We start from the raw sequence: 13,287 nt of genomic DNA on the forward strand, positions 1-13,287 counted from the left end.
CACAAACTTCAGGTATGCATATTTTCTGTACAGTAGATGAACACATTTTCAAACAGACTTTTAGCTTGTGTAATCTGTAAAATGAATTTACTGTATTTTTTTAATTTCCTAAAATCAACTATCACTTATAAACCTTTGTACTATTTACTTTCTTTGTACACACACACTCAAATCATGTTAAACTAACATTTTTTAAATGAAATATATAGACTACATATATTCAAACAAAATTGCATGCAAGCACAATCTATGTTTAAATCTTTAAAAAAAATACTTATACAATTTCATGTTTTTGTTTTTATTTATTTACCTAATTACTTTAATTTAGACATGACATTGAGGTGCTATTACCTAGAACAGCTTAGTTACAGAAATAGTGGTATTCATTGGTATATTATAAATTTCACAAGACATAGTAAAGATATTTTTTTTGCTACAGTTAGTCATTCAATACAATTTGTTCATTAAGAACATATATGTACTGAACTGATGCAATGTATCTTATGTAAATAAATTAGTTTAATGGCTTTGAAGAAGGCGCTGAGGATTTCAATTAAAAAAAATCAATATCTAAATTAAAAACAGCGCTATATACAAACAAAATTACTAATTTGAATCTTTTACAATTGCAGTGAAGACCAGTCTCCTGAAAAGAAGCAGCCGAAATTTGAAGAACAAAGAAGAACTAAGAAGTTACCTGTTCATTTAAAAAAAAAAGTAAGTAGAATATCACCATAATATTTGTATTATTACTCAAACATACTGGAAAGTTAATACAAGCTATTTCTGTGCCTAAAAATAGAGATTGTGTCCTATTTTGTCCAAAAATCTCCATGTCTTAAACAGCGATTTACAGCCAGAATGGCCCACAAATTCCTATTTTTCGACACACAAATTACCCAACTGAACCGCTACAATTTTCATATTATAGAACAAACAACTGTTTTAATTGTATACATTAGATTTACTATTTGTACTTTTCCACACCACTAGCTTACTTTTTTTTTGGCATCTGAACCCCAGTTTAGTAACACATGAATTCAAGAATACCTATCCCTACTAGTTGTAGTTCCCAATGCACAATCACACACCATTACATACATCTTTGTCATCTTACTCAAACACTCATGCACACAGCACACATACATTGTAGTACACCCCAACCCATACCATCTTTATTTTTTTTCAACAGACCCTAAAGAATGTCTACCAAAAGTCAAGTCCATAGAAAGCAATGCAGAAGTAGAGCAAATGAAAATAAAACTGTCCAACATAAGCATCCATCTATAGCAGAATTTGTAAAAAAAAGTTGAAACAAAACAGCTAATACAGTCATTTAGTGAAACAGAAGAAGTTTCAAGTACAAAAACTTTGCCTCCTCTATCAAAATGTAAAACAAACCAAAAAACAATTAACAGAAAATCAGCTATCACTACAGATAAAACTGCTTTTTTAAATTTTGATATAATGCAAAGTAAGCATACCAAGAAAAGTATTTTAGCCAAAATGTACCGTCACAAAGTCCTACAAAATCTTATATAAACAGGAGAGAAATCAGGTTCAATGCTTAAAACCTATCGTAGGAAATGAATCTTAGAAGCGGTGGACATTGCAATTCTTCTCAAAAGAAAGTTATTTATTTTAGAGTTAAACAAAATGAAACCACTAACAAAACGAATAACTAAATTACAAAAATGACTTCTCAATAAGCAAAATGTCAACAGAAAGAACTTCTTAAGTATCTGCGGAGGTGAATGGAATCACAATACGAGCACAGAACCATATTTTAATGAATAAGCGTTCAAACAAAAGCAAACAAATACAATTGCCATACATAGCAGTGGTCGAGGTTATGAAAAAGTGAATAATACCATAATGGAACAAGAAGTACCCCTTACAAAAATATGCCCTGAAAACTTAGAATTACCCCTCCATTCAACTGAATCAGAACGTCTAGTGTAAAAATGGCCATGCACGTCAATGTGTAACATTCCCAAACAATGTTTCAAATCTTTACGCCAATTCCTCAATAAATATGTAAAAAGCAAAGACAAAATTAAATTACTGCAAAATATGGATACCTGTCCAGTGCGCAAGCACACAGGACTACAAGGACATTCATTGGCCTGCATTACAGGACCTACTTGTAAAACCACTTGTCATGATATCAAAAGGATATCAACACATCATTCAACTATAAGAAATCTAGTCTATAAACTGTACTATGCTAAAAGTCCTGCTTTAGCACTAGCAAATTTAAATAACATCCTTCTACATGGTACAGCAAAAGACATACTTGAAGAAATTGACTATATCCAGAAAAAATATTTTGGAAGTGAAAGCCATTTACAAAATGAAATAGCTTTAAAACCAATTAAGCAACAATTCTACACATGGCATCCTTTTGCTAAACACATACAAAAAAGAAATACTACAATTTAAAAGTACATCAGCTGAAGTACCAAACCATGTATGTGTATGTTGCCGTAGAACTTTTTATAAATGTAACACAAAAACTGTAGACCTATCTTACAAAATAGAAGACAATGCAGATTCTAAATGGTTTGAATTAGCTCTCTACCTTGTAGCAGAAAACAAACACGAAATAACTGACCGCTTAATACTTTGCAGTTACTGCACTACAAAACTTGACAAAAACCAAACTCCTTCACGTGCTATCACAAATAATTTGGAATTATACCCAGTACCAAAACCCCTACAACAACTTAATTTATATGAGAGCATCAAAATTCAAACAGTACACCCATTTCAAGCAATAACACGCCTTCAACCAAAAACAGCAAAATTACCTCCCTCTGAATTGGTAAAAGGCATTTGTGGAAAAGTAGTTTATTTACCATTAGATCTAAAAGAAAATGTGCATACTCTAGGAGTGCAACGTCCAATGCAGCAATCTTTAATTATCTTAGTAAATGGAGTACCTACAAAAGACAAAAAAATATGGAAACAGCTGGTAGATTTACATAAAGTTAGACAAGCCAAGAGAATAATGAATATTACAAAGAAATTAATATTGAAGAAAACTTGAAAGATACAACTGAAATAATTCAAGAAACACAAGAAGCTGGTCAATTTGAGCTACTAGATCCTCCTACAATACTTTAGACATTTATACAATTCATCCTTTGCACTCTAATGACACCATAGAAGATGTACTGGAAATGTACCAAATGCGTCAAACAAAAGGATCGACAATCAGCATATGGGAAAAAAGTATAGAAGCACATGCATTTCCTCTACTCTTTCCTACTGGCAAAGGAGGAAGGTATGATGATAGACCTATTCAAATATCAGCTTCAGAATACCGTTCATTACGGATGTATTCTGAAGATCCACATTTTGTCTAAATCTGGGAATACATATTCCACCTACTCTTTGAAAGTGAACTAGCAACTTTATGTTACGGAGTTGCACACATATTAAAATCAGGATCACACTTTCAAATATGACAGCTACACAGTTATTAGAAAAAGTGCAACAAAAGTATGAGGTTTTACAATCAAATATTACAAATCTATTAGCAAATATGCGTGGTACTAAAGAGTACTGGTTTCGATGTCATGGAGATGTACATTGTTTGATCAGAAACCTTGGCCCACCCACTTGGTTTTTTCCATTAAGTTGTGCAGAATATGCATGGGAAGATTTACATGATTTCCTACGCATATCAAATAAAAACAAAACAAACATAGATCTACTAACACCTGGACAACTTTGTTCTTTGGATCCTGTTAATGTTTCAAGATATTTTCACCATCGCTTCACTGCTATGCTACATTTTATTTGTAATAAAACTGTTCCTCCCCTTGGAGAAGTGCAACACTTCTTTTGGAGAAAAGAATGACAAGCCAGAGGAGCACCACATATCCACATGCTTTTATGGATTAAAGATGCTCCTAAATTTGGTCAAGACAGTGAGGCAACTGTTTTACAGTTTATTGAAAAATATGTCACTTGTGTAATTCCATCAGAAGCCACAAACAGTGATCTTCACGCACACATTTTACACTTTCAAAGACACAAATGTGGAAAATATTGTCGTCGCAAACACAAAAAGAAAGGGAAATACTACACCAAATGCCGATTTGGTTTCCCTAGACCAGTTACAAATACAGGTCAAGTGAACAACCTCATGTCTTCAGTTAGACATAGTGTTAAAGGTAAGTCACCTAAAAATACATATTACATAAAACGAAAAGAAGAAGAAAAGTATATCAATGATTATAATGCAATCATTGCCCACTTATGGAATGCAAACATAGATATGCAGTACATTGCAGACAATTCTACTGCAGTTGCACGATATGTCACAGCATACTTAACTAAAGCAGAAAAGACAGAGCTCCAAGACCTCTGGAATGACCTGTCATCAGATAAAACAGTGTCTCAGAAATTATACAGCTTGGGCATAAAAATGTTCACCCATAGGGAATGTGGATCATATGAAGCAGCTGATCGTTTTACTGGTACTGCATTGTATGGTAAATCTGAAAATATAGTATGGCTAAGTCTTGGTCCAGCTAAATCTAGAAAAAGAGTTCTAAAATCATATGAAGATATAGAAACAATAGCCAAACGTGATCCCAACAGCCAACACATTTTAAAAAACTATTTATTGGACACATACTACCCAAACAGAAGTAATACTTTGGAAAACATGTGTCTATACCACATAGCCCAAAACTACACATACAAAAATAATATGAAACCTGATGAAAAAAAAAGGTAAATATAGAGTGACAAACTGTGAAGGCAGCTTAGTTAAACTCACTAAACCAAATTTAATTAATCAGATCAAATTGTCATTAAAGACTCCTCAACATAAAGAAGTATATGTCCCTGCTACAACTCTTCAAACCATGGAGAAAAGAAGAACAATTACTAGATAACTATGACTCATATGAGGATGCTTTCAAAGCAAATCAAAGCACTATAACTTATGTAAACTTTACACAGTACAAAACAATGTTGCACAATGAACAGCAACACGAAGAAGAACTCCAAACCTAACTAGATGAGGACACTCCTGACAGTAGTCAACCTTCTGTAACAGGAAGCCAAGAACCACTGGGAGAACCACTAATAATAAATGAGGCAGAATTAGCTATGATAGAAGTAGAAAACACCATGTGTCAGTATGAAGATAAAGAAGACTTAACTATACTACAATCAAAACTAAACAATGAGTAACGTAGCATTTTTCAAGAAGTAACAAAACAAATTGCACATGGTGTAAAACATGAAAATAAGGAATGTTCCTGCCATAATTATAAACCTATACTACTGTACGTCAGTGGTGAAGCTGTTTCTGGCAACACATTCCTAATCAAAATCATTAGTAAGTTCCTTCAACAATTGACAAACAACAAACTGTCAGCTGTTGTCACTGCCCCCACAGGTTTAGCTGCCTACAACATAGGTGGTGTTACATTACACCGATTACTACTATTACCAGTAGAACACCAGAACAAATTAGACTATTACATACTTTCTGCAGAAGCTGCAATGGAACTACGCAGAGTATTGAAACAAATGAAAATGCTACTAATAGATTAAGTGAGCATGGTCTCTAACCTGATGTTAGCTTTGATTCACCTCAGATTACAAGAAGTACTCAAAACAGACTATGAAGAGCTCTTTGCAGGAAAACACATTATTGTTTTTGGAGATCTGCTTCAATTAACACCAGTAAAAGGTGAGCCTATTTTTAAAATATTAGGACACAAACTCTGCCGTAAAACTGTTGGCAGCATTGGAAATGTCAACCTTTGGCAACATTTCCAATACAGAGAATTAACAGAAAACATGCGGCAATCTGCAGATCTCACTTATGCCAACATTTTAAAAAGTATCAGAGTTGGTATACTTTCTAAAGAAGCAGAAGCAATATTGAAAACCCGGCACATTAATGCACTTTATGGCGATAATGCATGTGCTACAGATGATATGGAACAATTAGCCAACAAAAATGTCAATTGTATGGCCTTAATGCCAACTCTTGCAAGCTGTTTCAAATTCAATGAAATCATGCTAAGTAAAGAAATGCAACCAATAATGGAAATTAGCGCCACAGACAAACTAGATGTACATGGTATGACACTACCCATGTGTGACCAAGCCACAACAAGACTAAATAGTTTAGAAAAATCAATCTCAAACACAGCAGGCTCAGAAAAGATATTAAAATGATCCTTAAATTGCAGAGTAATGCTCAAACATAACCTTGACGTGGACCAAGGACTAGTTAATGGAGCACTGGATACAGTTGCTGGCTTTGAAACATACCCACGCGACAACAAAATTCAGTTTGTCAATATACTCTTTGACAAACTTTCAGAAGTAAAAAGGATAGGACACTCAACAGCTAGATTCCTTCTCTTCAAAGATATGTATGTACGCAGAGAACCATTTTCTCTAACTCTTGCATAAGCAGTCACGATTCATAAATCACAAGGTCTTACCCTAGACAAAGCAATGATAGATATTGGTAACACAGTCTTTAAAGAAGGCATGAGCTACGTAGCACTATCACGCTTATGTACACTTGACGGTCTATTTCTAATCAACTTTGATGCAAGTAAAATAAACGCTGATATTCCTTGCATTTTAGAATACAATAGACTTCGCTCACTATACACCCCCCACCTAAACACATATTCTGTTCCACAAAAAGTAAAACGTTTTAAAAGAAAAATAAATCAAACAGAAATGCAACAGGATGTCACTGCAAATCCTTCAAAGAGAGTAAAAGAAACTAATACTTCATCAAGTACCACAAGCAAAAAAGAATCAATTAGGGAAAGTAAACCAGGTACTTCTTTAAAGAAGGAAGACAAACTCCAAAAAAAGCAGTTAGATACAGAACTACCTGGACCATTTAAATTCTCAAATATAGTTGGTGTAAGTTGCTACGCAAATGTAGCAATGAATATTCTATTTCAATTACCACCAATTGTTGACAACATTTACTTACACAGTACAGACCCATTGTGTATGCAAATGTTAGTACTTCACAGAAATGCAGCAAACAATCCTGATAACACATATAGTGTTTATGGAATAAGACAAAAATTGGACTACTGTGCTGGAATGTTGAAATTCACTATAAACTCACAGGAAGATCCACAAGAATTTCTAATGTACTTACTACAGTTACTGGAAAACAAAAACATACCTATAAATGAAATCTTCCAGATTTCATACATGTGGAAACATACATGCACTCTCTGCAACAATGTGACACAAGAAGAAATCCCCAATGAACGCTTCATATATATATCAATACCAAATTGTTAATCCATTCCATTTCAGCGACTTGTACAAAATGCAAACCATGGTAGATTATGCTCTACCTGCAATTCAGATAATCGCGCCACGTTAGTAATACAAACACATAGTAAATACAGAATACTAATGCTTCCACGTTACAATGCAGATGGTACCGAAAACAACTGCAAGCTGACTGGATTCACACATGGTCAAATATCACTTGGTAAGAAAACCTTCACAACAATAGGTATAATCTTCCACGCAGGAGCCACAACCAATTCAGGGCACTACAATGCATATATAAAAAGAAATGTGGATGGTTGGAATGTAATGATAGTACCATTACTCTAAAGCAGAGATTACCAGTAAATCTTACAAACACTTATTTGATGTTCTTAAAACCAAAATTTGATAACTAAACTGTATTTAAACCCTAAGTAAACTTGTGTTAAAAAAATATAAACTGTTAGAATACTCCAAAAGTTATCTAACTGCTCAAAGATTCTATAACAACTAATCAGATAAATGAATACCACTAAATTAGACCAAAAAATACAAAGTTAGAATACGCCAATTGGTATCTAACTGTCCCAAAATTTAACAATATCCAAATAGATAAATCAATACCACTAAAATATATAAAAAAAATAGACAGTTAGAATATGCCAATTGGTATCCAACTGCTCCAAAATTTTATAATATCCAAACAAATAAATAATATGTTACTGCTCCAAAAAAATGCAACAAGCCAAAGTATAAAGCATTAGCCAGAAACAACAAGTGAACACTGAAAACAAACAAACAAACTGTAGCATAACAGAAAAAGGTTTTTTTTCAATCCAACATGGATTTATTTTTTCTCCCATAGACCCAATGATTTTAGCAACAAACACAGAAACTGAGCAAATTGCACAGTACTCTGATTTGTAATCTACTAAATATGAGGGTCCAAAAAAAAAAAGTATGTTGATTATACAATGTAATAAGTCATTACAAAATACTAATACTAACATGCTATTTTCTTTTATCACAGAAATTGACAAGAAATACATGTACTCCGGTTACTAGACCAAACAGTAAGTACACAATAATAAGGAGGACCATTGCAGCATATCACATCCATAGTATCTAATACCTTTGTTCCTTATACATTTGTTTTTCACCCAAAGTTATAAGCAAATATGAATGTGATATGCTGCGGTGGTTGTGGCCAGGGCATAGAGTCTTGGGAGCATGGCCAAATGGCCATGCTCCCAAGACTCTATGCCCTGGTCACAACCACCGCAGGATATCACATCCATAGAGTCAAACATTTCAACTATGGTCTATGAAAACTTTTAATGTCCACGGACATTATGAGTGTTCTTAGAACACTTTCAACTTGACAACGAACAATACGGACAGTGTCCTCAGAACACCACATTTCGTTTATTTGCAAACATTTCAGGACACCGCGATTATTCTAAGAACACAGTCAACTTGCCATCGAACAATACGAACAGCATCTTCAGGACACCCCCTATGAACATTTCAATACACCGCAAGTGTTCTTAGAACACATTCAACTTGCCAGCCACAACGCCCATTCATATTTGCGAACATTTCAGGACACCGCAAGTGTTCTTAGAACACATTCAACTTGTCAGCCACAACCACCCATTCATATTTGCGAACATTTCAGGACACAACGAGTGTTCGACAACGTCTTCAGAACACCCCCATTTTGTGTATTTACGAACATTTCAGGACACCGCGAGTGTTCTTAGAAACGTCTTCAGAACACCCCCATTTTGTGTATTTGCGAACATTTCAGGAAACCGCGAGTGTTCTTAGAACACATTGGACTTGCCAGAAAACAATATGGACTACGCCTTCAGGACACCCCCTACGAACATTCCAGGACACCGCGAGTGTTCTTAGAACACATTCAACTTGACAGAGAACAATACGGCCACCGTCCTCAGGACACCCCCTTTTTGTTTATTTACGAACATTTCAGGACACCGCGAGTGTTCGACAACGTCTTCAGAACACCCCCATTTTGTGTATTTGCGAACATTTCAGGACACCGCGAGTGTTCTTAGAACACATTCAACTTGACAACGAACAATACGGACAGCGTCCTCAGGACACCCCCATTTTGTTTATTTGCGAACATTTCAGGACACCGCAAGTGTTCTTAGAACAGTATCAGCTTGCTTGCGAACAAAACGGACACATATTGAGTCCTCAGAACACCCCCCATTCAGTTTATTTAGAACATTTCAGAACACCTGTGATGTTCGCAGACAAATCGAACACAAAAAGAATGTCTAACACATAAAAAACACAACTTTCATCCTATCTCATACACTCCCACCCTACCCAAACACTCCTACACACCAACACACTCTACTAAATACACATTTTTAACCAAGTTTCACCGCGCTGTCCGCGGACATCCGCGAATCCAAGATGGCGGGCGCTACTGAAAATCTGACGCGCTCCACACCGTCCAATCAGCGAACACGTTGCATGTCCGCGGACATCACGCAAGTCAATGGACCAATCAGGACACTGTCCGCGGACCGAACAGGTAAGTGTGTCCGCGAAGCAGACACAGATATCACTATTTTTTTTTTACCTACTTTTTGGTCATTTTTAAAAAAAACTACTGGATGGATTTTCAACAAATTTGCAAAAGCACGATTTCGGGACCAAGCCGCTGCTCCTGGTCCAGGTTTGGTGAAAATCCTTCCAGCGGTTTGGGCTGTAGACGCCAGCAATTTTTTTTCTCCATTCAGTCTATGGAAAAAAAAAAGTTTTGGGACCACCCTTATAACTTTGCCCCCCCCGGTCGAATTCTAACCAAACTTTGCACAAAAATTCTGAGTGACCCAAATACTTTTTTTGCAAAGTTTGGTGAGGATTCGTCCAGGTATAGCGAAGTTATAAGCCGCCCAAAAAAGTGCTCTTCCTATGGAAACACCAACTTAACCATAACTACATGTTATATATATATATATATATATATATATATATATATATATATATATATATATATATATATATATATGGCTCTAGATGAAGGCCTTTTGCTACTTGAACAACTGGCAATGGGGAAAGGCTTAACAAACTATATAATATAACCTGATCACCAGATGAATGATTTTAGAGAGTATAGCAGGGATGCATTCTTTTTGAAGTACTTCAAATAGATTAAATGATTACCATTAGTGTTACTTTGAAAATCATTGATGCGTCTGTTTTTCCTGTAAATTGATTCTGCAAAGGCCCCTCTTGTTGATGTTTCCAACTTGTCTATTGCTTTGCAAGCATCTACACTGTCCTTTACAACTCTTTACATATTTTACTTATGTATTTATCTTTTTTCATCCTAGCACATAAGTACCTTCTTAATAGACCAGCTACGTATGTAAGGTTGCGTTTCCTGTTCTTGGACTCTGCCGGTTACCTTCTGTAAGATAACCTTACTTCTCGGAGCGCTACCCCAGCCTTCATGCTGTGTAACTGGATTACCTCAATTTTTTCTGAAAGCCGGCATGACTGCTATAGATTGTGTTTTTTCTTCATAGCCCACTTCCTGGGGCTACATGGTTGGAGACATGTTCAAGAACATTCTAGTGTGGCGGTCACCACATTATAGTTACGTTGAATATCATGTTCCATAGGAAACCAAAAAACTGAATTGCTAATAACATTTGACTTGCATGACGGATTTGGCAGATATTCTGCAAACAAAAGGTTTGTCATGGCCCCCTCTGGACATTTTGGGAAAGATTTGCTGGAAAATAAAAAAAAGATATTAAGAAAGGAAAGAAACACCGTTTTCAGCCTACTCCCATTCATTTCCCCATAGAGAAAAAGTCAACATTTCGGCGCACTGCAAAAACCACTGGATTGAATTGGACTAGGTGTGAAACAACCTTTGCACAAATCGTTGACGCGATATCCGGGAGGGGTCTGGGGTTATTCCATCAAGTAGTTGTAAAAATAAATATATTTGACGTACAAGGGGGTGCCCCCTTCTCCCAAAATTATAGCTTCATCATCCCCATGGTGCTTTGCAGCAGAGGCTGTTCAGAAATGAAAAAGCCATCTTTTTTGTTTTGCCAGATGCGAGAGATAACTGGGGCTATAACGGGTACAACCAGGGTTAGCCAACATCGAAAAGTGGAAAACATTGCATTTGTAGGAGGAAAAAGGATGAAGTGGCATCAGACTAGATGCGGGGACGGGAAAAGAGGACACCATGAGAAATTGGGTAGCTGGGGAGACTGGGGACCAAGTTCAGAGCTCAAACATTTTCACATAACGGGGGTTATAATGGGATTAACTGGGGTTATAGTAGAACATGGGATTAGGAATGAAAGTGTGTCATACAAAAATAATCACAGTTATTTGCAGGCATTTACGGATAACCAGGGTTATTTGTAGTACATTGCAAATATAACTACGGTCATGGGAAAAAATGAAAGTTAAAAAAATTAGATTAATACCAAAAAAAGAGGAATTTTACATCTACAATGTGGTTGAGGTAATGGCTGTGGCCAAAAGATATGGGTGCTGGGTTACTTCAAGGAACCAAATGGTGCAATATGGAAAGTGGACATGACTAAAGACCGTGGCCACAGCCAATGGCCAAAGACCATCACTAGTGTGCCCAAAAGAAACCTAGTGGTGTGGCCACAGCCGAAGGCCATAGCTAGTGGGCACGTTTGGGAAACCTGTTGAAGCAATATGTAGAGTGACCATGGCTGAAGCCCGTGGGTCCTTGGGATGGCCAAAGGACATGACTACTGAGTCTGGAAAAGGCTATTGGCGTAACATGTAAAGGGGCCACATCCAGAGGCTGGTTCCAATGGTCATGGGTGAAGGCCATGGGTAGTGAATAAGAAAGAAAGGTATTTTAAAATATACAGTGGACACAACCGAAGGCCATGCTCACTGGCCACGGCCAAAGGTCTGGATTATGGAGCAGCAGCTCTAAAGTTACGTTTGCATCCGACATGCAAGTCAGTACACAGTTCAACCATTTCCTTGGATATAAGTTGCTTGATTTTAACAGAGCAAAGGCCAAAACTTCTAAAATTGTACCATTATTTAAGCCTAAAAGGCACTTCGGTAACAGGGCACATTGTCAACACCTTGCCTGTGCATTCAGAGACACCAACCCCAGTTCATAGCGCACCATTGCAGCCGTCGTCACTTTAGGTAGGGCCAGAATCTTCTTCCAATACTTGGCTTCTAAGGCCTCCCATTGGGAAGTGTTGTCCAGCACCATGCGCTCCACACCATACAGCAGAATCGGGACCACTTTCATTTTGTAAAAATCTACTGCATGTTTCAGGGAGAATTTATCAAACTTCTTAACTAGCATTCTTGACTAATCGATTGACTGATCAATTGTGGCAGTTTTCTCTCAGCTACTGCACAAAGATCCCCCTTAGAATGCTTGTTAGTAATTTTGATCCCCAGATATTTGTACTCGGACACCTTTTCCAGCTTGATGTCTTGAATCAACCACGAATGCAGATAAGATGGCCTCCTGATTCCCGACTTGGTGGTACAAGCAATTACTTGTGATTTGCCCACATTGATTATCAATCTATTTTCACAGGCATAGTCCCCTAGCCTTACTAACAGACGCTGTAGCCCTTGCAGAGTTTGTGACAGTAGTACTAGGTCATCCGCATATAACAGGTACGGGATCTGCTGAGCGCCGAACCTAGGTGGATCCCCATTACAATTTGCAAACTCATGACCAAGATCCAATATAAAGAAATTGAATAAGAACACGGCCAGCGCACAACCCTGTTTCAAGCCACATAGTGTTTCAATTTCCGGGGACAGTTTCCCATCCAAGCTAATGCGATCCCTCATCGATGTTTTAGAGTGACAATAGGGAGGTGGGGCACACCTACGCTTTCAGTTTGTGAAACAGCAGGTCACGATCAACAGAATCGAATTTAAAGTCAATGAATCCCATGTATAAGG

Source organism: Ambystoma mexicanum, chromosome 10 (genome assembly GCF_040938575.1).
Source record: "Ambystoma mexicanum isolate Mex_15411 chromosome 10, UKY_AmexF1_1, whole genome shotgun sequence".
Taxonomy (NCBI): Eukaryota; Metazoa; Chordata; class Amphibia; order Caudata; family Ambystomatidae; genus Ambystoma; species Ambystoma mexicanum.